The sequence below is a fragment of the Lissotriton vulgaris genome, chromosome 7, assembly GCF_964263255.1.
Source record: "Lissotriton vulgaris chromosome 7, aLisVul1.2, whole genome shotgun sequence".
In the NCBI taxonomy this organism is placed as follows: domain Eukaryota; kingdom Metazoa; phylum Chordata; class Amphibia; order Caudata; family Salamandridae; genus Lissotriton; species Lissotriton vulgaris.
The window spans coordinates 1749060111-1749084170 of record NC_141695.1 but is presented as its reverse complement, the minus strand read 5'-3'; the positions used below and the strand labels follow the sequence as shown (position 1 = coordinate 1749084170).

The 24060-nt window shown below is 43.0% G+C and overlaps 1 protein-coding gene and 1 long non-coding RNA gene across 3 annotated transcripts in view; both read left to right on the top strand.

Moving 5' to 3' along the window:
- Nucleotides 1–24060, top strand: part of DEDD2 (death effector domain containing 2) — a 111340-nt gene that overhangs the window by 65510 nt on the left and 21770 nt on the right. The gene's annotated exons all lie outside the window — the stretch shown is intronic.
- LOC147706563 (uncharacterized) lies at nucleotides 1208–21642 on the top strand. The gene is made up of 3 exons (XR_015297665.1): nucleotides 1208–1344; nucleotides 5940–6035; nucleotides 21506–21642. It is a non-coding gene; the product is annotated as an uncharacterized LOC147706563 (long non-coding RNA).

Genomic DNA, 24060 nt, shown 5'->3' with positions numbered 1-24060 from the left:
TAGCACTCGATTTAAACTACTTTTTCAGCTCAGAGTAACTATCTTGATCTAAATCTGGCCCCAATACTCATTGATTGTCGTTTTAGTAGCATGTCTAGTTGCCAGCACTTCAGTTCCCCTACTGCAGCACTCCATAAGCCTCTTCACAGTAGCATTTCCTTGACCCCACCAGACTGAAGAGCCGATTATCTCTGGGACTGCAAGACTTGAGTCTCTAGGGACTGGTTTGTAAGAAACATTTACACGAAAGTTTGATGGGTTTGAGCTCTTTGTAAGCAAAAGGCCATTTAGTTAGGTCTGTCAGCAGGTATCTGTAATGATGAATACTGTTAAACAAATGGTAGAGCCAACTCCCCCTCTGCAGCCCATTCATGGTGGTGAAGACCTGCTGCTTGCAGGCCATTTGTAAACGAGGAACTGGGCAAGGGTTTCTATAAAGAACTTCAAGATGGATGGAGCTTCTGAAAGTTCACTCCTGGCCTGTAAAATCCATTGTAAGACACCGATGGAGGAATTCAGTTAATGCGGGTTTGAACAAGTCTACATCTATTGCAGTACCAAAAACTCACTTGTCATTGCAGTGTTTATGCAGTTAACACCCGAGGGCTTCAAATTGGAAGGTATAGTGTAGGGATGGATCCGCAGTGTTTGCTCAATACAATCTGCACCATCAAAGACACTAGGCCATTGTGCGAGGCACCGGAGACACACTGCGTTCAACCCTTGTAGAAGCAGAACGTCCTTCTTCAGTGCATTCCTCTTTAAGCTAAAGCGATGCCGCATCTGTAAACTTGGAGCTCTTTTTTTGTGTCCACGGGATGGAAAAGGCGCTGTTGTGTTGTGCTTTGAAAGTCTGAGACCTGGATGCTTGCAAAGCACTACAGAAAAGCCGAGAAAGAGCTTCAAATGGAGCAAAGCAGCGCGTCCACTCTTGTTCTTAGTTGGCAGTCCTGCACCCTTGGGCATCCACCTTTTTTTTCTAGTGCTAGTTGCCAAATGATCTGCTCCAAGTCTGCGCTGACCTTTCCAGACACTGGTAGGACGGGAGCTCTGTCCATGCTCTGTGATCCCCTGCACTCTGGCAGCCACCAAAAGATGTGTTCTATCTAACCTGCAGCCTTGTAACCTCGCTATGCATCTGTCCATCTTCATCCATTGTTGTTGTTCAGTGTCTCGAAAAGCTGTACTGTCATTTTTCTCCCCGTTCAGAATTACTAAACACTTTCTGTTAAGCATAGAAACTTCGCACTGGCCTCCAAGAGATGAAACTGAAAGTTAGAGGATCTCGCGCTGCTCTGAGGCAACAATTCCACCTGGTTATCAGTAGCATCAACGAAATACAAGGTCTGTTGTAACCCGATTTCCTTACATCCTGTGCAAACCGTTTCACACGTTGCTTCAGCGTGGTCAGTCTTTTTGCAACAACTATCCTGTTGGCGAGAGTGCGAGAGTGAGTGCGTTCTGTTAAAGCATGGTTCTTCTCATGGGGCAGTCTTCTCAGTATCAGAGCGGGATTGAACATGTGAACAATGCCCGCATACTTCAGGGATGTAATGTGGCATTCTGCACGCTGCTTCAGACATTGTGGGGCTAGTCACCACCGGGCTATAAAACCAGTCGGGGAAGGGGCTCAGAGTGGCCACATTTGATTTGATCTGACTCCTATCAAGTTAACAAGCTGCCAGGAGTTTGAGAAACGAAGATGCACTCGAGCAAAGGCAGCAGAACCCTGCCAGATTTATTGTTTCTTTATCAAAGGTTACGCTCTGTTCTGTACGAAAAAATATTAACATTTGAAACTTTGGTTTTGGAAGACTAGTTGCTGTTGAGAGAAACCCTGCTTTTCACAAGAACGCAATTGTTTTTTTTAACAAAATGAAAATAGCCGCTTTGTGTTTTCATTTTGAAGAAAAGAATTCTAGAGCGCCAACCTTTGCCTCCGAACGAAAGCATGCAGCTGTACTAGGCCTCATAGAAGCTTGCAGTGATGCAAAGCCTCAGCCGTGCAGCGGTTTGCTTCCTTTTTGAGGGAAAGACCGTAGATCACGTGTGAAATGTATTGAACTTACTAATTTCAACCATGGGAAGAAATGAAGGATGTGCTGGTGTAGCCAGGTTATGGGTGGTGATTGCTGACACTGTCTGACGTGTTCTTGTGGCTGTTAACGTTTGGATGTGAGACTGACTGGTACTCATCGCATACCGCATACATGCAACCCTTCAGTGTATCTCATTGAAAGTGGGCCCCTCGTACTCGTATGAATCCTAGTAGCACAGACGACTGTGAAAACAGAACTCTACAACGCCGTTGCTGCAAACGCTGACCAGCTGAAATGGCTCAAGTGCTTGACCAGTAGTAAGTAGAGATAAAGAGCTCACACACGCGTCCGAAAGGTGGTCCCGAGTATTGTCCACTGACCACTTGGGTCACTCTTACGGAAAGGCAGTGTCATTTTGTACCTAAAGAATTTAGAAGGGTTTGTAAAATGTGAGCCAACACTCCTGGTCTTTCATCATATTGGATCTGATGAAATGAAATCTTCATTGCTGTAGGCCTTGCCCTGGATAAATAAAGTTCTTCGGTCCCTACTATCCAATGAGTGTGCCTTCAACCCCACCAGCCAGTGCTGGAGCAGCTGCCACCCCTTAGAACCGAGAGACGAGCCTGGGGTAATATACACGCCGCACATGGTACACTTATGCACATTATGCACACCACTAACATTTGTTTGCACCTATCCGAGTCCAGCAGGTTAAGGTGAGGTTTATTGCTCAGTTTTACACATGGAAAGGGCTTCAACAAAAAGGCTAACAGTAAAGATCGGACCATCGACAGTGGTAAAGACCTTCTTATGTCGCTTAAGCAGCTTAATAGGCCAACTTCGAACTCCGCTCCTTGACACCTGCCTATCCAACCACGGTTTTAAACTAATTGACATAACAATCGTCCGATCTCCCTCTAGGGATAGGATACTACAAGCGTCCGTGTGCGCCTGTTCAAGATACCCCACCCACCCTCTCCCCCCTTATTTTCAACATCCTTTCGTGAAATAAATCTTGCATTCAGTTTTAACTTTGGATTTTGTAATCGGATGTAATGTAGTCCCCTCCAACTGATCGTGTACTAGACTAAAACAAATGTACTTTGCAGCACTTGGCTCCTCAAAGTATAACACTTCCAATCTGTGTTTTGTAGTAAAAAATGACAGCAGAACAAGGACGTTCATTGCCAAATATTCCTTAGTTATGAAAAGGGTTGAGGGTGGGGGAGGGGGGTCCTCTTACCACATGCTCGGAAAATGCGAAGGGCCACAGACTCGTTATTAATCACTTGACATTAAATCTGGAAATATAAAGGTGCTTCCACTCTACTAATAACAGCAGGTAATCGCCCAAAAAGTATTTCAAACAGTATAAGTCGATCACGAATTGCAAATGCTTGCTGCACACAAACTATGACAAATGCTTTTCATAATTTGGTATTAGGTCTTCGGAAATGGCGTTTGTTGAAGGAAATAAAGCGAATCCTTCCTCGTACAGCAGCTTGAGCACTTCTCCCTCGGTGACTGCACCAGTTATGGCAGTGAGTGAGCCAGAGCATTGGGACTGGTCTTTGGCGGACAGACATCTTTGTTGTATTCGTCATTGCCATGGCTTTGTGGACCAAAGAAGCTGCACCTTTTTCAGTAGGGCATAAGTTGCCAATTCCTTGTTCATATAGTGAGACATCCGACAATGTGGCAATCTGTTTCAGTTCCACTACAGAAGAATGCTCCAAAATGCAAGGGGATGTCTCATTATGGAAAGGCTATGCACGGGACATGGAAACGCACAATATTTGAATGGACACTTGTTGTAATAGTATGCAGTTGGTGTGTGATGGAGGCTTTCTGACTTTTTCTTCTGCGAATAAAGATTGATTGAGAGATGCAAGTTTCTCCATAATTGATAGACCTGAATACAGCCACACACTTGGTTTACTGAAGTTTCATGTGCACGAAAGAAACAGTGTTTTGCAATCTCTTGACGTCTAAGATAAAGAAATCCAAATACCCAACCAGTCTTCATTCCTCCTGCCTTTGTCTTAAGCATTGTGGAAGATAATCACCAGGCACACGACAAAGGGCTCTGACGGGTTTTATGGTCCAGATTCTGTAACTTCAGTTGAATGTATACTGCCTCTTTACCCCTAAACGGTATTCCTCTGACTTCAGAAGGGGACGCATTTAGGTAGTTAGGACACTCACCATGGCGCACTTTCAATTTCTGCTTTACTTTGGTTCTGATGGTGGGCAAAGTGAGGGACGATAGAAAAGTCATCCTCGTGTTCCTTATGTGACTCAACCTGGGCTATTTTTATTTTGCAGTTGGAGCGGCCTGGGGTCCAGGTACTTAGTTCGATTTACACTGCTTTCTTTTCTGTGGAGGAAACCGTGGCAAGTAGAGGCAACTCTAGTAAGAGACTATATCATAAGCCTATATAGATAACCCACGGGCACCCTGTTGTGGCAATGATGGCTCCCAGGGTGACTCTTGAACAGCTGGTTCCTGGCAGGGACTCCAAAAGAAGTTGAGTACGTTTAAGGGACGATTGCTGGTAATTTCGACCACATCTGTTAACCCCCTTTTGCCAAAATGTGTAGATTTACTGATTGATAATCTGTCAGATGTAGTTTTTCTGGCTAAAGTTGAACGAGACGTTCGTCCTCTCTGTTCAGTCCCTAAATTATATCCCCTCCATTTCCTGGCTAATGAAGTGGAGTAAAGACCTCTATTCTGTGCGGTGGAATTTGCATCACCAAAAATTCACAGGCTTTGACGTTGCTACTGTGAACAAAGGAAGTCTCTCCGTGCAAGCAAAACACGTTCCATTGACTGGTAGAAAGCCACCTTGGTATTGTCTGAAGTTAAAGAGAATCTGAACACTGTTTCTGAAAATAATTTTTTTAAGACTTCTGGAATCCTTGAATTGAGACGTGGAGACTGTACTAAGTGCATGGCTTTATTCATAACACCCGCTGATGGTAATTACAGGCCTGTAGATTCCTTTCTGTTACACGTTCTCACGAAAAAGAACCACAATGTCGCCTTTTATACAAATGTGCTTGCCTGACCTGTAGAATGACCTCGTTTTTCATTTTCATTAGCATGTTCATATATATTTTTTTGTGACCCCATCCTTGCAGGAACGTTTTTTTTTTTTCTTGGCTGGAATCTCCTTGCAACAACTACTGCCTAAGGATGCTGTCCTATCACGCAGAAACGTATGTTGTTGGATTTGTGCTCCTCCTTTGCTGCTTATTCACTGAGAGGCATGGAAGCAAGCTGCACTAACAAGTCTATTTACAGTATAACTAGTAGTGTACCTCGTGAAACCAGGAGTGCCAGTTTAATCGGGCATTGACCAGAGCTTTTCCTTGTTGGCAAGATTTGCAAGTAGATTCTGACCAAGAAAATACTATGAAATTATACAAAAGAGAGAATTTTGCCTTAAGTTGGCCAATTTTGCTCCGCTAGAGAACATATTTTCAGTTCAGTTATCCTATCAACAGAAGTTTAAAGGGATTGTATGGTAATTCACGTTGTATTCAGATGGCCTTTTAAAACGGTCCAATCGCTGTCTTTCAGCAATAAAGCAGAACCTGATAGATTCTAGGACTCGCACATTAACCGCCTTCCTTTAATGTAAAAGCAAGTTATTTTACCTGTGAAAAAAACGGATTAAGACCTTTCTTAGTGGCTTAAACAAAAAAAGTAGTGACTTTGTAAGTGGTTGTCACTGAAATAAGGAACTTTTCTAGTTCATACCTCCGTTAACATTGAAAACGCTATACAAGTTGATTTACCCTTTCTGAGAATTCTAGAGCTGGATATCCTTGTTGTTCGTTGTGTTGCTTTTGACGTGCCACCTGTTTCTCAAACCAACGTTTAAATTCCAGGTATTCTGAGCAAAGGTTGATGCTAATGGTAGAGAATGTCTGACTCATGCGCTGCACTCATACAGAACGTTCTCATGCGAGACTAACACTCAAAAGGTAAATGTATAACATTGTGGGGAAGAAACCTCTGACACCCTTTTACATTAAAGCCCAGCATGAGGATTGTTCTGAAATGTCCGTAAAATGACTGCTATCATGTTTCGTGCCCGAAAACAATGATCGAGAATCGCAGTATAGATGTCTGAAAAATGAAGTTGCTGATTAATGTCTTCTGGCTGATTGTGACACTGTAGACACCTGCAAGTCTGTGCTGATGCGGATTGTCCTGCATTGCAAACCATATCCGGTCTTGCACCCATTGCAGTCTTATGGTAACATTCCTTACATCTCCTAATCCTGTGAACATAACTGCTGTAGGTGGCGTTCACATGGATGTTTGACTGCCGAAATAGAGAATTGTATTGTAAATGTCTCTAGGGCGGGAGTGTGTGTATTTAAATTACTCCCTGTGTTGAGGACCACTGATTTTCAAGTAGTCTAGTGACTATGTAGCAACTACTTTCTGTAATACATTACGCTTGAGAATGCAGTACTGCAGATATTAGAAATTACAATGCTCCCCCCACCAATTTCTTTGATTTGAGCATCCCAGTCAGGTATGTTTTGATATCGATGCCTTGGTCTAAACCATCCAACCAACCAACCAATGGATAACCAGGACTCGGATTAAGCGGGCCTATTTCACACAACATTCTGTCCAGAGTATTTGAAATTGAGAACTAACTTAATAGATAAAAGGAAGCAATTTGTGGATTGCCACAATTGACTAGGCATGTTGAACTGTTGGCAGATGTGAATGAGCACTGTGCAAGAGTGGTATCGATCTCCCAGGTAAACATTTGAAGGTTCTCCTCTGTCCATTGGACAGAAATGTTCTTACATAGCTTGGGAGTATGAGGAGCATAGAAAGTGAGACTAGCACTGCCATGTCTGTTGTCTTCTAAAATATGATTTCATCATATAATTTTAATGATGAAAGTAACGGGTGCCAGAAGAGACTGCAGTGTAAAATGGCTGCTTCTCATTCTTCATGTTAACGAAAGAAGTAAACTATACCCGACTCGCCCTTACTCCCTCCACACAAGAAGTGAGCTATAAGGAGATCGATTGGTCTTTGTCATTTTTTTCTATCTGCCCAGCATCTGGTTTTGCCTTGCAAAGTATGTCTGCATTGTGCTGCCTCAATGCAATCTCCTAACAAGCAAGATGCATTTGGAGAAGGATTCAGGATTCTTCATCTGAAATGAGGACATCAGCTGTCTGATAGCATGATCATACCGGCATGCTCCCTGATATGCAGAGGCTGCTTCTCAGGGTCCTGGAGAGAAATAGTACTATTGTAAGACATTGGGTCCTAAAGGTCCCGCTGCAGGTTGTTCAGTTTGAGTCTTAGTTTGAAATTAATCAATAAAAAAGGAGTACCTAGGAGAACAGCCAGAACAGAGTCTTTGCTAGATCCTCCTTTGGGATGACCAAGGTGTTCTGTATGTGAATCTGTTGGAGAATCCCCTATATAAATGAACGTCTTGGAGAAGTATTAGCAGGTAAGCAATATTGCCTTTTATACTGACCTCTGTAGGGCTTGACACTGCCGTTTTTTTTTCTTGTGTAAACTCCGGGTGATGTGACATGTTATAAAACTTCCGGTTCAGATTAGGACAAGACTCAATTTTTCCTCAGAATGGAACGTATAGATTGAGTTCTTGAAGCCCCTTACCTATATTAAAAACCGTATGAATAAATGTAAATCTTGCCACACTCAAGCTCATTATGAGCTGTGGCTACGATATGCAGAATTGGAGTATAACCCTCACTTCAAATGTTCTCATTAAAAGGATCAGGGTTGCCTTAGCACTACAGGTGGCCAGAAGCATGTTTTTACCCTTCACCGACTTTGTTCCTAATTTTGAGATCTGAAACGGTCACATTCTCTCGTTTCGTTATTCAAAGCATTTCACTCCGGGCCCTAGGCCCTTTTGTGTCCCCTGCAAGCAAATCTTTCTCTAAATGTCTCCATCCCGCAGTCATTCTCTACCCTCAGGGTATGTGGCCCTTGGTGACAACAGTCCTTCAATCCTCCTGTGTGGGGACCATCAGGCATCGTGTGCCCCCCGACCCCCCCCCCCCCCCCCCCCCCCCCCCCTCTTTGGGACTTTTGGCCTCCTTTCTTGGGGCAGCATGTTCTCTTGGGCTTGTCCATGGCAGAGTGTAAGGGGATACTCCACCCTGTATTCTTTCGGGCCCAATTGGTTTCTGCCACTCCTCTTGGTGCTGTTTAAGGCATATGTCCTCTAGAATTGAGTCCAGATGTTTGTAAGTTGTTTTTCTTCGAAGAAGTGTTTTCCAGTCATGAGGTAAGGGGACTCCTCCTTTCAGTGATAGTGTGCATGGACTGTGACTCCATTGTTGGATTGTTTTCTTTCCACCATGGTGTTTGGACATGTATTGCAGCGCTCCGATTCGAAACTGTCAATCTGGATCCCTTCGGTGTGCAATTCATTCTACCCTATTCTGCATTGTGCCGCATCTTCTACGTTTTTCGTGTTGTAATTTATGAAAGTGTGCAGCCTTCTGCCGATGGAGCGGATGCAGTTTCAATCTATCCTCTGCCATTCCAAATATTCGCGTACCAACCAGCATAAGGTCTGTAACCTCTGGCTCTCCCCGGAACATAAAGAGGAAGACTACAACACGTGCCAGTCGTTCCAATCTAACATGCAGCAGCAGTTTCGCAGACATCCCTGATTACTTCAGAGAAGGTATCGAGCAAGAAGAGATTGAATCGTCGGCAGTGGAAGAAGAGGCCTTCTCCCTCCAGGAACTCCGATTCAGAGTTGGAGATCGAACAAGAGTCCCACAATGTTCCAGCTGGACAGGGTGCGGCAGGTACTAAAACACCTTAACCTTCAAACCAGTGTCCACTAAACCAAAGGCTGTCTGGCCACCCCTGCCATCTGACCATGGTAGGCACAGAGACTCTGATTCAAGTGCTCCGCTTTCTGGCCTGGCACCGAAACAGCAAGTCAAGCCTTCTGGTTCTTGTTTCGGGCCAGAGCCGAAATAATACCCCTTTGGTTCCGAAACATTCCGGATCAAAAGAGACCAATCCTGCTCGGCACCGAAAATGTTGGCATGCAACCAATGACACTCACTTTCAGCTGCCGGAGCCGATTTTGGAAAAAATGAAATAAAAGCTGGATCACATACAGAAGAATTTTCATATAAATCATGGTACTGAAGACAACAGCGATACCAGTTATATCTTCAAAAAGGTAAGCAGACACCGAATACAGAATCCTGCTTAAGAAAAAAGGACCTAGCTACCAGCCCATTAACATTCCTGAAACCCCTTCACCAATGCACATTATACCAGATACTGACAGATCCTCTACACATTACAACATCCGGTTCTCTTAAAACAAATCCTGATATAGGAGAGGATGGCTACAATTTTAATCAGCCACCACCTGATCCATGGGATGACTATAATTTAGATCCACCTCAAGATACAGACCCTGATCTATATCCAGCAAAACCATCCCCTCCTGACAATACCACATATTTCGAATTATTTGCTGGAGCAGCCAATTACCACTGAGTACCTTTACAAACAGAAGCACTCGAGGATTACCTTTTCAAAATCTTGGGAAACACCCACCAAATGCAAATGTTGCCTATGCTAAAAGGTATGGTGTTAAGGTATGATGAGGAATACTAATCTTTTTTTAGACCCAGTTAGAGCACGTATATGAACACCTAGGGTGGACAAAAAATATAAACCCTTCACCATCTGACCCAGTTGTTTTTAGGGGGCCAGTTGCCCTTGGATTCCTTAGTGGTTTCATGCCAGTAAAATGGCAGATTCACAACCATCAGGGGAGGCACCACCTCCAGAGAAAGGATCCAAGCTGATATATGCATCAGGGAAGAGAGTAGCTGCTCAATCAGCCAACCATTGACGTGTAGCTAATACGCAAGGTCTGTTGTCCCGATACTATAGAATTCACTGGGATGAGATGTAAGAAATAGTGCAATATCTCCCAGAAGAACATTAAATAGTACGCTGGAAATAGTGCAGGAAGCAGAACTTATTTCTAATTACTCTATCAGGTGTGCATTAGATGCTGCTGATACTGAAGCTAGAGAAATGAACACTAACGTTCTGCTTAAGACATGCATGGCTCAATTTCTGGTTTCAAATCACAAGTGCAACAACCCATTCTTAATGCACCCTTTGATAATGAACACCTCTTTAGGCCTCAAATAGACCACTCCTTTGAAAAGATGTAAGGGATACTGAAGTAGCAAAATCAATTGGAGCACTTTAATCTCCTACCAGAGCTTCCTTGTGTCACTCCTATTAGAGGAGATGCCAAAACTAACACCACAGATGCGGCAGCATCTTCATAGAAGTCACAAACCCCCATCACCCCCCTCTAGAAGGTTCTACAAGGGTGGATATAGAGTGAACAATTTTGAAGGGAGAGGTAGAGGTATACAAACACGTACCTCCCAGCCGACTAACATGCAGTGACCTGCTAGCATTTCCCCATACCATTCATCACCTATCTGGGGAAGATTACAACAGTTTCTTCCCTTTTGGCAATCAATAACACCAGACAAATGTTTTTTTTGGATATTATCCAACATGGTTATTGCATGGCGCTTACCAGCAATCCTCCCAATATTCTACCTCTCATTCACAAACTCTCACTACAAGACCAACAGCTTCTGAAACAAGAAGTACAAGCTCTTCCCAAAAAAAAACTATAGTTCCATTACATAACCAAGGCGTAGGAGTTTGCTCACTTTACTTTCTAATCCCCAAAAATCTTAGATATTTACACCTTGACCTACTTTCAGAACACTTTCATATGGTTATCCTTCAACGCATACTTCCATATTCCTGTACACCCAACACATCGCAAATATCACTGATTTATGACGGCAAGAAATCATCAATTCAAAGTACTCCCAATCGGAGTGACTACGTCACCCAGAATATTTGCAAAGTGTCTAGCAGTAGTTGCAGCTCAGTTAAGAAGATGACCAATTCATGTCTTCCCATATTTAGACGATTGGCTCATCAAAGCCAAAGCAAAGGTTTTTACAACACACTCCAGCTACCATAAACCTACTACATCAATTGGGATTCAGTCAGTGCACAAAAATCCCACCTTCAGCCCTTACAGTGGCAACCATATCCTGCAGCAACGCTAAACACTCCTACAGCTCTAGCCTCTCCCAATGCAGCCAGAGTTCAAAACGTTCAAACTTTATTGCAACAGTTTCAAAACAACCAATACCCAACAGTCAAAACTTTCATGCATCTGTTAGGGATAATTGCACCATGCATTGCAAGAGTGCCTCCCGTGAGATTACACATGCGTCCTCTACAGGAATGCCTAGCACATCAGTGGAATCAGTCCCAGGGTCAATGATAGATCTAGTGTTGGTAGACAGCTGCACTCATCACTCTCTGCAGTGGTGCAACACAAAGCCTATCGAAAGGGCGGCTCTTCATCGAACCGATATTCCGCAATTCGTACTAACTTCAGATGCATCTCACAGGTTCGGGTGCCCATCTCCAACATTTAACAATTCAGGGTTTGTTGGACTCCAAGCACTAGACTCGCCACATCAGTTACTTGGAACTTCTAGCTGTTTATCTAGTACTAAAAGCTTTTCAGACTCACTTTTTAGGGAAAGTTGTCTTAATCTGGACGAACAATGACGTTTATGTACAAAAACTGGGGGAGACACTCTACAGCTGTCACACTTCTTGGACTATTTGGTGCTGGGCAATACATCACAAGACTCATCTTCTACCAGAACACCTTTCAGGTATGCACAATCAATTTGCCGACCTCCTCAGCAGGATGCGGCAACAAATACATGAATGAGAGATTCATCCCAGGGTTCTCCTTCCATACTTAAAAAAATGAGGGTTCCCACACCATCTATCCAAAGTCAATGCCCAACGGATAAACTGGTCAGGGATATTTTTTGCTTTTCTGTCTCTCTTCGCCTATAATTTCTGGTTCGGAAACTCAGGCAGACATCTCTGCCTGAGTTTCCGATCTAGTGGCTCCCACCTGGGCTCGTCAGCCATGGTTCACTACACTACTAGAACGGTCAGTGGTTCCACACCAAAAGCTGCACCTTACTGCCAACCTTCTCACACAGATCCATGGAGAAATTAAACGCCCAAACCTCAAGGAGCTCAACCTAGCGATCTAGCTCCTGAAGTCCAAGTTCAGATACCTAAACCTACTGCCTGATTGTATGACCATTCTTAAAGAAGCAGCGAAAGCCTACCACTAGGGAATGTTAAGCAGCAAAGTGGAAATGTTTGTTATATATTGTAATAATACAATCCGCTAGATGCAGCTATACAAAGTATTATTTCTCTTGCATTTACACCAAGCTGGCTTAGCCTACATATCTATTAGACTACACCTTGCAGCAGTAGCTTTATATCTGCAAAACAAACATTTATCCTTTTTCAAAGTTCCAGTAATAAAAGCTTTTATGGAAGGCCTTAAAAGAATACCACACAGGGTACCACCTGCACCAGTCTGGAACCTTAACATTGTCCTCATAAGGCTTTTGGGTCTACCTATTGAGCCATTACACAAATGTGAATTACTATTTCTTTCATGGAACGTGGTCTTTCTAACTGCTAGCACTTCACTAAAATATGCTGGTGAGATAAAGGCATTAACCATAGAAGAACCTTTCTTTCAACTTCCTGGTTCCTGGTTCTTCATACAAACCCAAAATTCCTTCCAAAACTTGGCTCTGCTATCCAGATTAACCAATCCGTTAAGTTGCCAGTATTTTTCCCGCAACCTGATTCAGTAGCAGAAAGGGCTCTACACACACTTTGTTACAAGAGCACTGTTCTACTATATCACTTTTTTTTTTTTTTTTTTTGCAAAACAACTTTTTGTTGCATTTGCTTCACCTCCTAAAGGAAATCAATCTCTGAACCTGATATTTCTAGGTGGATTGTCAGATGTATTCAAACTTGCCATGTGAAAGCTAAAATAACTTTATACCTCCTAGAGCACATTCCACTCGCAAAATAGGATCATCTATGGCCTTTTTAGGTAACCGTCCCATAAGCTGACATGTTAGGCAGGTACATGGTCTACACCACCGACATTTACCAAACATCATTGTGTGGCTGTATTAGCACATCAACAAGCTAATGTAGGACCAGCAGTGCTAAAAACACTTTTTCATACCACTGCAACACCAAATGGTTAGCCACCGCTTTGGGAGAATACTGCTATACAATCTGTGCAAAGCATATGTATCTCCAGCACACATGCCTCAAATGGATTGTTACTTCTCCTGTAAGCATCTATTCTTGTCATGTAGATTCACATGCACCCTCCCTCCTCCCCAGACACCTGTGGTTGTTGCAGTTCTTATTATTCACATTACATAAGACTGGTCATCGCTGCACTGCACTTACTTACTCCATTCTGACACTCTTGCGGGAAAACAATCCAACAATGGAGTCCATGCCCATGTGCACTATCCCCGAAAGGAGTTATTCGAAGAAAAACAACTCTCAAACATCCGAACCCAACATTAGGTGACAGGAGTATGCAAAGCATGTGAATCTACAGCTCTATGTGCCAAGTGCGTATGCTTACAGGGTAAGTAACCTAATAGTAACCTAATTGTTGCTGCTGGCTGCCAAATGTGCGGGCATGTTGGCATGGGTTTTATTCTAGAACTTTGGTTCTTTCATGAAAAGTAATTTCTCTGTTAAGTTCAAAATGTCCTGATTGGTTTCCACGTTGGCCAACAAAAATAGTTTTATCACCTGAGAGCTCTGCTCATAATGAATGTAGAAAGTTCACTAAAATTTAGGTTTAAAAAAAAAAAGCAGGTCTTGCAGGAAAGGAGATCACCGATTTCTGTTAGACCGATCTCTATATACTTCTCCCTCCTTTTGCATTTGCCACTAAACCATTGAGACATGGTTTCCTTCAGTGTTCAGCCTTTAGCCCAACCCTGTGTTTGTATGTATGTATAAATATATATATATATATATATATATATGTATGTATGTGTGTGTATGTTCACAAACACACTACAAAAATAGTTACATCCTGGGGTCTCAAAATGTTGTCGTAGGGGAAGATATCCAGTTGATGCTTTTTCTTCCTAGCTAGTGAATAAAGGGGTCCTAGAAAGTTTGCAGGGCTGCCTCAGAGCAGTAGCCAAGTGTTTGAAAAACAGCTGTTGAAAACAGAATTCATACAAATTTGAAATACTGTTTTAAAGCAACATCCTGTCGCTTTGTGTGTGCTGTTGGTTTCCAGTGAATTGGGTGATCTGCCAATCTCTCTTCCAGAGTAAAAAATCTGGGGATAAAATCGGAGCTTTCCTTTTGATTCTAAATTCAAGGCAACACAGACACTTGCTTCTCTTTATTAAGATCATTAAATAATATTCTAATACTGGACCATGATCATACTGAGAATAGTGCATTTGTTCACCTTCGCTTGGGTTATGGAAATGTTCTATACATAGGACTGCCTGCTGTTCTAACTGATACATTACAGATAAGCCAGAAAGCAGCCGCTAGTCTAATTCTGTCAATCCCTCGTTGGTAGTCCAGCTCCACCAGTTTGAAACTACATGTTTGAAGCATATGCGGTGTTCATCATATGCTTTAGCATAGATCGCCATCTAGTGTTGGGTCTGGATGTTTGCACTTTGATTTTCTCAAAGTAGTCTTTGTAATCACGAGGTAGGTGACGCCTCATTTCGGTGATAGTGCGCATGGACATCCGCTCCATCCTTGGACCGTTTTTTTCCTCCCATCGGGTTCGGATGTGTATTGCGACGGTTCGGTATTGTTTTTGAACTTCTTCGTGCAATCCTCTACCCTAAACAGTATTTTCTTTGATCGGCGTTCCCCGTTTGGTGCTCATTGTTTCAACTGAGAAAACCTTCAATCGGGAAACTAGAGACTGGCTGGTGGGCCTACCCGTGCCGACTGCGCTAGCAGTAGCTGGAACTCAACTCCATTTAAACTATGTCCCGGGTGTCATGCTAAGTTTCCATGCACCGATTTTCCACCTCTACAAAGTTTCTGATGCCCTGCCCTCCAGCCTGGCTAAGAAACATATAGAAAAGCCTTGTGACTCAGGCTGGAGTCACCCCCATTCTGGTGCTGAACCAACACCCTCTGCACCGAAACAGAAGTCCAAGTCTCTCCCGGTCACCACGCCTCCAGGACCGAAGACTATACCTTCGATACCGAAGACTTTGGAACATAAAGCCTCCAAACCTAAAAGTTCGGATTAAAAATCCCCAAAACCTAAAAGCCCGGAGCGAAATCCTCCACATTGAAGGCTCTGAACCAACACCCTCTGCACCGAAACAGAAGTCCAAGTCTCTCCCGGTCACCACGCCTCCAGGACCGAAGACTATACCTTCGATACCGAAGACTTTGGAACATAAAGCCTCCAAACCTAAAAGTTCGGATTAAAAATCCCCAAAACCTAAAAGCCCGGAGCGAAATCCTCCACATTGAAGGCTCTGAGCTGAAATCCTCTGCATCAAAAAACTTGGAGACGAGATCCTCTGCATTACAAAACTCTGATCCCAAATCCTCAGCACCAAAAGGCTCTGAGCCAAAACCCACCAAACTCAAAGACTCGCAGCCCAAAATTCCAACACCAAAGGCGCTAGAGCCGAAAACAGTAAACCAAGAAAGACACTCCAACCAAAGAGCCTCGGTCCAATGAGCCGTCTTTGGACCCAAAACAAAAAAGCCTTAACCCTAAAACAGGGCATATTCAGGCCACTCTCCCTAAGAAACGGAAGCTGGACCTCACAGATGACCCTTATTTAGCTCTTCAGAAAAAGGACCGTGGTACTAACCCTTCTCCACCTTACATTCCACCTCCCTCTCCTCCTATTAATCCAAATTTGATTTTCACCATCAAATTCACCACCACGTCCACTTTCACCTAGCATTCAGGATGAGGATTATGGGGGTGGGGATGCCGATACTGATTAGCAGCAGGACATACCACCAGATCAGGACAGACCTCAAGATACTGGTCCTTGGGGAAAATTACAATAAGGAACCAGATAATGATAATGCCCCTGACCTGTATCCTTCTAGACCCTCCTGACCTGATAACTTTGGTTACGCTCAACTCATTAACCAAGCTGCACAATATCACGGAGAGGAGCTCCATAAAGAGCCTTTAGAAGAGGATTTCCTCTTTGAGACACTCACCTATTCTCAAAGATCTAGTCACACTTTACCAGTGCTAAAGGACATGTTCAAGCACCTGGATGAGGTCTTTAAAAGCCCAGTTAGAACTCGAATACTCACACCCAGAGTAGACTAAAAATACAAACCCGCTCCAACAGACCCTACTTATATTAAAGGTCAGTTGCCTTTGGACTCTCTTCTAGTCTCTAATGCTCACGAGAGCTATCTCTCAAATCACAGGTCAAGCTCTCCCTCCTGACAAGGAATCCAAACTCATTGATGCCTCAGGCAAGAGTGGCTACACAGGCTGCAAATTTATTGGCGTATTGCAAATGCCCAGGCTCTGCTAGCACGCTATGATAGGGCTCATTATGATGAGTTCGAATAGCTCATGCAACACTTACCCAATCAGTATAAAGCAAAAACTAATGACCTTATCCATGAAGGCAAACTTATCAGTAACACTTCCATTAAATGTGCACTCGATGCCGCAGACACAGTAGCTCATGTTGTAAATAAGCGGGAGGTAAAACCCTCCATACTAAACCAGCCTTTTGATGAGGAACATCTTTTCAGGCCAGCTGTTGATACCTCCCTTGAAAAAATAAAAAAGAACACTGAGGTCTCAAAGTGTACAGGGTTTTACAATTTCCAACTAAGAGGGTCCTTTCGTAGCTCCTTTAACAGGAGTGGCTCGAAGAGTATCCACAGATAATCCCTCCGTCTCTTACAAGGGTAATGTTAAATCCCCCTCTCCCAGAGGCGAGGCGGTTCTAGTGGGAACCTGTCGGAGGACGTCTCTCACAATTCCTGCCTGTCTGGAATTCAATCACCTCAGACAAGTGGGTCCTGCAACTTATCCAGTATGGTTACTGCTTGGAGCTTACAAGCATCACCCCCCCCCCCCCCCCAACTATTCTTCCAAAACCCCATACCCTGTACAAGGCCACCAGAACATCTCTCTCCTAAAACAATAGGTTCTCTCTCTATTGGAGAAACATGCAATAGAACCAGTTCCATTTCATCATCAAGTAACAGGAATATACTCCTTGTACTTCCTAATCTCCAAAAAAAGACAACTCTCGCAGGCCTATATTAGACCTCTGACAACTATAGCTCTACATTCAATCATGCCACTTCCACATGATCACACTCCAACTGGTGCTTCCACTGCTTCAGCAGGGAGACTTTCTATCCACTCTGGATTTAAATGAGGTCTGTTTTCATATTCCCATTTACCCGGCTCACAGAAAATCTCAAGTTCGTGGTTGACGGAACATCTTATCAATTCAAAGTTCTTCATTTCGGAATAACTACAGCACCCAGAGTCATTACCAAGTGTCTGGCAGTATTCGCAGATCACTTAAGAAGGCAACACATTCACATCTTCCTTTAGACGATTGGCTAATAAAAGCCAGATCGCAACACAGATGCCTACGCCACGCTTAAAGAACTGTTCAACTACCTCACAACATGGGGTTCACTGTCAACCTCGCCAAATCTCCTCTCTAGCCATCCAACACACAAGTGTATCTAGGAGCTACAATAGATACTGGCAACGCTCTAGCATACCCCAACCCAGTCAGGATACGCAACATGCAAAATCTAATATCAGTTTCAACCTCAACACTGTACCAGCCCGAGTGTTCATGCAATTGACAGGAATGATGGCCTCCTGCATGCTAATCGTTCCTTATGCAACTCCAAATGCGCCATTACAGGAATGCTTGGGACGTCAGTGGAACCAGACTCAAGGAGAGTTAACAGATCTAGTGTTGGTAGACGGCCGCACCCATCGCTCTCTGCAGTGGTGGAACTTAATAAACCTTTCCAAGGGACAGCTGTTCCTCGACCCGGTTCCACAGATAGTACTAACAGCAGACGCATCTCTCACGGGTTGGGGTGCGCATCTTCAAAAACACATCATTCGGGGCATGTGGACTGTTCAACAGAAACAACTCCACATAAACCATCTAGAACTGCTAGCAATATTTCTTGCTCTCAAAGCTTTTCAACTGCATCTAGTAGGCAAAGCTATCTTAGTGCGTACAGACAACATGACAGCAATTTACTACATACAAAAACAAGAGGGGACACTCCTTAGTGTAGATGGGCCATACCTCAAAAAAATATCTGCTTGCAGAACACCTCCCAGGAGTAAACAACCAGATTGCAGATCTGTTCAGCCGTCAACAACAGATCCACGAATGGGAACTTCATCCTTAAGTTCTCCTCCCATTCTTCCACATGTGGGGCTACCCAGAAATAGATCTATTTGCAACCCACCAACGCAACAATCAAATCCATCCACTAGATGCTTCAATACAAACATCATTTGTTACCTATTACTCCTACAGCATTCTAATTTGACGTATACATCCATACGCTTACATCTTGCTGCAATAGCTGCTTACTTACAAAACAGACAGCATTTGTCTGTTTCAAGAACCAGCTATCAAAGAACAGTGTCAAACGACTGCAACAGCTACAGGTTTGCCACCTCTTGGGAGATAACTGCTGTATAGTCAATGCATATGATCTACAACTCCTATGCCTCGAACGTAAAATGCTACTTAACCAATATGCATCTGCTCTTGGCATATAGAGCTGTAGAATCATTTGCCCCCACCTGCCTCCCCGAGTACCTCTAACTGTTGCAGTATTATCTTACTTAGATACATAACACATGGACATCTATCTTTACTACTTAACTAACTCCATCTTCGCCCTTTATGGCAAAACAATCTAAGGATGGAGCCGATGCCCATGCGTACTATCACCTAAGGGAGAAGTCCCCTACCTCGTGACTACGAAGACTTCTTTGAGAAAAACAGAGTGCAAACATCCGGACCCAACACTAGATGGTGATCTGTGCTAGAGCATATAATTATACAGCTCTATAGGCCAAGAACAGATGCATACTGGGTAAGTAACATTTTCCTTTCTCCTGGCAAATAAAACAAAAAAAACGGATTCAGTTTAAGGCTGTTTATTACGCACAGAGCAGCTCACAAAAAGGGTCCCTGTTATCATATGGGCAGGTTTTCCGCCTGCTTGACAACTAGATCTCTGCATTCCGCTAGTCAAGGACTTTTGCCCATCTCCTGGATCTAAAGCACCAGAAGTGGTGTCTGCTTCTTTTAATTTCTGGTAGTCAAACTCTGGAATGGCACATTGAGCTAAGGAAGTCTACTTCTAAATCTAACTTTTAAAAGGTGCTAAAAACATTTCTTTTATGGTGGGTACTAGGTGCTCAAGGGTACTTATTGTAGTGCTGGCGTGCTTCCGGTGAAGCAGCCGGGTAGTATACAAGAATCAGTCATTCGTCGCCTGGGTAATCAAGCAAAAAACATGGGAGTTCTGAGCAAGGGCTTGCTTCATGGTTGCACCCTATTTTTACCGAGTGCTCAATCCTGCGCATGTTTCAATAGGGCAGGTAGAGATAGCAGGACTTTATCTCTGGAGTTATGGGAATACGTTTGGGGATGCCTGTTTAATTTTAAGCCCTACAGTCTATTCACTCCACCTCCCTTCTTGTATCATCATGTAATGATTAGCAAAACCTTTAGGTTTCATCTTTTGAGTTGTAGTGATACGAAATTTCTGACCTGCAAGCTTGTGCTGTGCAGAAGGTAGTGTTGGAAAGCCTGTCAACCTACAATCTCCAGTGCATCCTAAAGGCAATCTTAAAGAAGGCAAGACCGCTGTGGCTGCTCTTTTGCAACGTCGCACATCTTTATTTTTGCGTTCTAGGTCTACTGAGGTCAGGCTCCTACATTTATACCCATGTTTGCTTTGATTCGGTGGTTGTAACATTTTCCGGAAAGACCCTGCTACATTCTATAGTAAGGTGGCTGCCTTGCTCAAGTGACTTTTGTCCAGCTCAGAATCTTACCCAGATCTAAATCCAGCCTACCGTCTGCTTTTGAAATTTTGTTTATCACGCTTGACCAAATGACCGCCCGAGCGAGGACTGATCTCTCTGTTCTCCAGAAATAAGCTCTACTGACTTCATAAGTTTTAAATGACATGTACCTGTTTTTAGTGTTGCTCATCAATGAGAACAAGGTTTCCGAGGCCCAATCTGGCATCTTGAATATTTATATGGTTTAAATCTGGAACGGATTGCTCGCTAGAGAACTGTTACAGGTAAGTATTTTTCTTCATTCATCAGTATTTCATATTTTTACTTGAAAGTAAGAAATGTAGTGAGACTTCCACCGCCAGTGAGATAGATCAGCTACAAGCACTATTGTGTTGTGTATAGCATTCCCCGACTGAAATCCAGTAATCAGAAGTAAGGTAATATCTGCAGACACCAGTGCTGGAGAACTGTAGTTACAGGTAAGCACCTTGTTCCTGTGAAGCTTCTGCTGCGGCGTCGCCCTTAAAGCCTGAAGGGAATCTTGTCCTCTTGGCGTGATGAGCTTTAAGAAGCACTGAACACCAGCATTCATCCTATGTATTTGTTTGGAGTATCAGTAGAAAGGCTTGCAGTACTGACCTTCCCGCCACACTTCAGGTGCTTTCACAAAACATGTTTTAATTTTGGTTCATGCTTGAAGTTTATTTATCATGATGGCCCGTTTGAGAAGTGCTGTGGACAGTTTCGTGTGAAAGCAGGCTTGCTATAAGTTCAAACATCTCAAATGTGCGACTAGGGTGAGGAAACATCAGTATTTCAAGTAAGTAAGTCCATTTTGTCTAAAATATTTACATATTTTGCTAGGGATGTGTTGCTTTCCCTAGGGAGTAGATCTTGCTGAAGAGAAAGTTTCCTTTGAGTCTGTAGTTCCACATTTGTGTTGTAGCACTACCAAGTGGTTCCTTTCAACTGCGGCCCTAGGCCAGCTGAGAACTGTAGACGGGCTCAGAAGACCTGCCCCAAATTTGGTGACTCTGGTCTCCCTTCATTACAGCACGAATGAACTTGCTATAATACTTTACTGCCATTTCTTACTCTCTAGTAACGTCTTCAAGTGATTACTATTTTATAGTTGTAGATCAGGGGTTCTTCAGTGACGTCCTCTCATAAAATAAAAACGTTCAAAGCCAACTACTTGCTTTTCGATCACACTGATTTCTGATATCTGCAGTAGCTCAGAGTTCAAAATGGCTGTATCCAGTGTTGGAGAGAATGACTGCTTTATTTTTTGGTAATATTCCTGTGCAATATCAAACTTAATTTCTTGCTCCAAAATGTATAATTTGCTAAATGCTAAAAGATCAACCTGTTTCTCTCGGTTCACAGTTAAAATCGACATTGGAAAAGCATAAGTAAGCCGCTCAGAAAAGCTGGTGCAGTAACAGACACTGGTAAACTTGGGATTAAAAAACACAAGGTTGTTTTTCATTCTGCTTCTGTATTGCTTTTGACAAGTTACTCTTCAAAAAAAAAAAGCAAAAGATTCATCATGCTTTATCTGTGGAGCCCAACAAGAATGGGAAATGTGGAAAACTTAAACCGTTGGGGTAGGTTGCGGGCAGTGGGGATGATAACCTGATATGCCTTTGTTAGGGTTTTTATTTAGAATCGTGGCTTTGTGCCAGTGCTTGACTGCGAGTTTCACATGAATTTGCAAAGTTCATACTAAACAGCTGAATATGCAACTTGGATTTTCTGCCTTACTTGACAACTGTATTTCCTTCTAATTTTAATATTGATATGAAGACGTAGGAATGTAAAACTCATTTTTTCAGTTTTAATTTACGTTTTTGATGTTGTGAGGAAGCTCTCAATCCATGCTGGAACCTTTATTGGCTGCTTTGTCGAACAGGGGTGCACAACGTAAAGCCTGCTCTCATTTGGGTGCAAACCAATTTCAAAACTTGAGCTTCATCTGCCTCTTGGCAATATCAAACTTGAACTTGCTAACCTCGGTGCTCCCAGGCAGAAGCCTTTGCTCTCCTGCAATGATTACATTCTGCTGTGCTCCAAAATGTCTCCACATTAGCAGTGTGCCTTTTGGTTAGAGCAATCCTGTGTCTCAAACAAGACTTCATCATTTTCCTATGGTGCCCCACTACTGCCTTAATGTTGACCATAAATGACATTGTTGTGCACCCCTGGACTGACGACAGTGTGATTAAGATTAACATTTGGGGGAGTAGAGATGGCTTATGAAAATAGGTACTGAATGGGTAAAAAAAATGTTCTCTGCTTTGCCTCAACATTCCACAATCGACCTACAAAGAATGTAACCATTTTTGATAAGCTTTTAAAAACCTACAGAATCTTCTTTCTGTGATAAAATTTAAGTTTCTAAATTCAAAAGCCCTTGGGCCTGTATATAAAGTTCGCAATGAAGGTGGCTCACAATAGTTTTAAACTGCTCAAATGTTTAGAACAAATTCAATTTTACCCAGCAAAGAGGCACCTCAAGCCAACATAACTTTTGGGTGGTAAATGAGCGATGGAGGAATACATATTCTTGGTGCTTCGTTTGGACTTGTTGCCTATATAATCGGGGACACTGCTGCCAGAGTTTCTGCTGAATTCTGGTATGGGAGTAAATATTCAAACTATTCTAGAGGTTTGACTGCTAACTGGTTCCCATCCAAACACTTTACAACCTTTCGGTTCGCATGTCAGGCTCCATGTTTTTGGAATCCTCAAGTCTAATTGTAAAACGTACATGTGTGTGTAATTGATATTTATTTGTACAATCCTACTGCCTGTGAACCCAGCTTTTAAATGGTTTCTATTGTTAACATTAGGGAAATGGGAGAATGCCATGTGTATTGTGTGGCCATCATGGCTTGAAAGCATGGACGTGAGTGCGGATTCTCTCCAGAGTCTGCTCTGAAAGCAATATATCAGGTTTTCTTACCAGAGCCACGATTCAATATATACCGTGCATTGAAGATAGGACATCAGATGTCTGCTTCAATCCCTGTCCATTTAATGCACACTTTTGTACGTCTACAAAAAGTCTGTCTGCTTCATTTAGTGTGCATTCAACATCGCTGTAGGCACCTAAAAAAAAATATCATTTAACAGTACTACAAGACCCTCTGTGTCCTGTTGCTATGCTTTACCAGGCCAAAGTAGAAACTGCAAAAAACATGCAATATTTCCTCTTTTCGGTTTGTTTTCTGAATTGAATGTAATCTTATGTTATCAGAACAGGAAGCTGGATACTAAGAATAGTTCAAGATTCAGTGTGGTGTTTTGTTATTTCACCTTTCTGTCTGCATTGCTTGGTTTCGTAGCTGTTAAAACATTTCAAGGGGTATTTTCACTTTTTCTAGAAGTTGATGTGGCTTGACCGAAATATGACGCATGCATTTTGAATGTCGATTACTGCTTCTGGACATTGACGTTTTTTCTTACCAGATTGTCGTGCATGCAGTGTTCAGTCTCGGCACCGATTCACTACCCAAGCATAGCTCCTCAGGCAGGCCTCCAAATAAAGCATATACTACCATGCCATGCCATGCTCTGCCACTGCCCCCCATTATCCTGATCCTTTGCTTAGAATCTAGTCTTGCACCAATGTTGGCTGGGGAACGTAAAAAGCTTGACTGTCCTTGAAGTTAACAGATGGGAATTTGTGCATTTGCCACGCTATTTTGTGGACCAAAGTAAGTGAAGAGGGCTCTGTGGATAGCTTTCCTGAATAACATTTTCACCTGATAGCATTTTACCTCTTGCGGGTGGTACTGTTATATGGTTATGCTGTCTTCCACTCGTTAATTGACAGATACAGATTGTCGCCTCAGCTGGATACACTGTCTAGTTCTGCCACCTAAACTCTAGGTAATGAACAACGTTCCTGCAGAGCTATCACTGATTAGCTGTGCCTT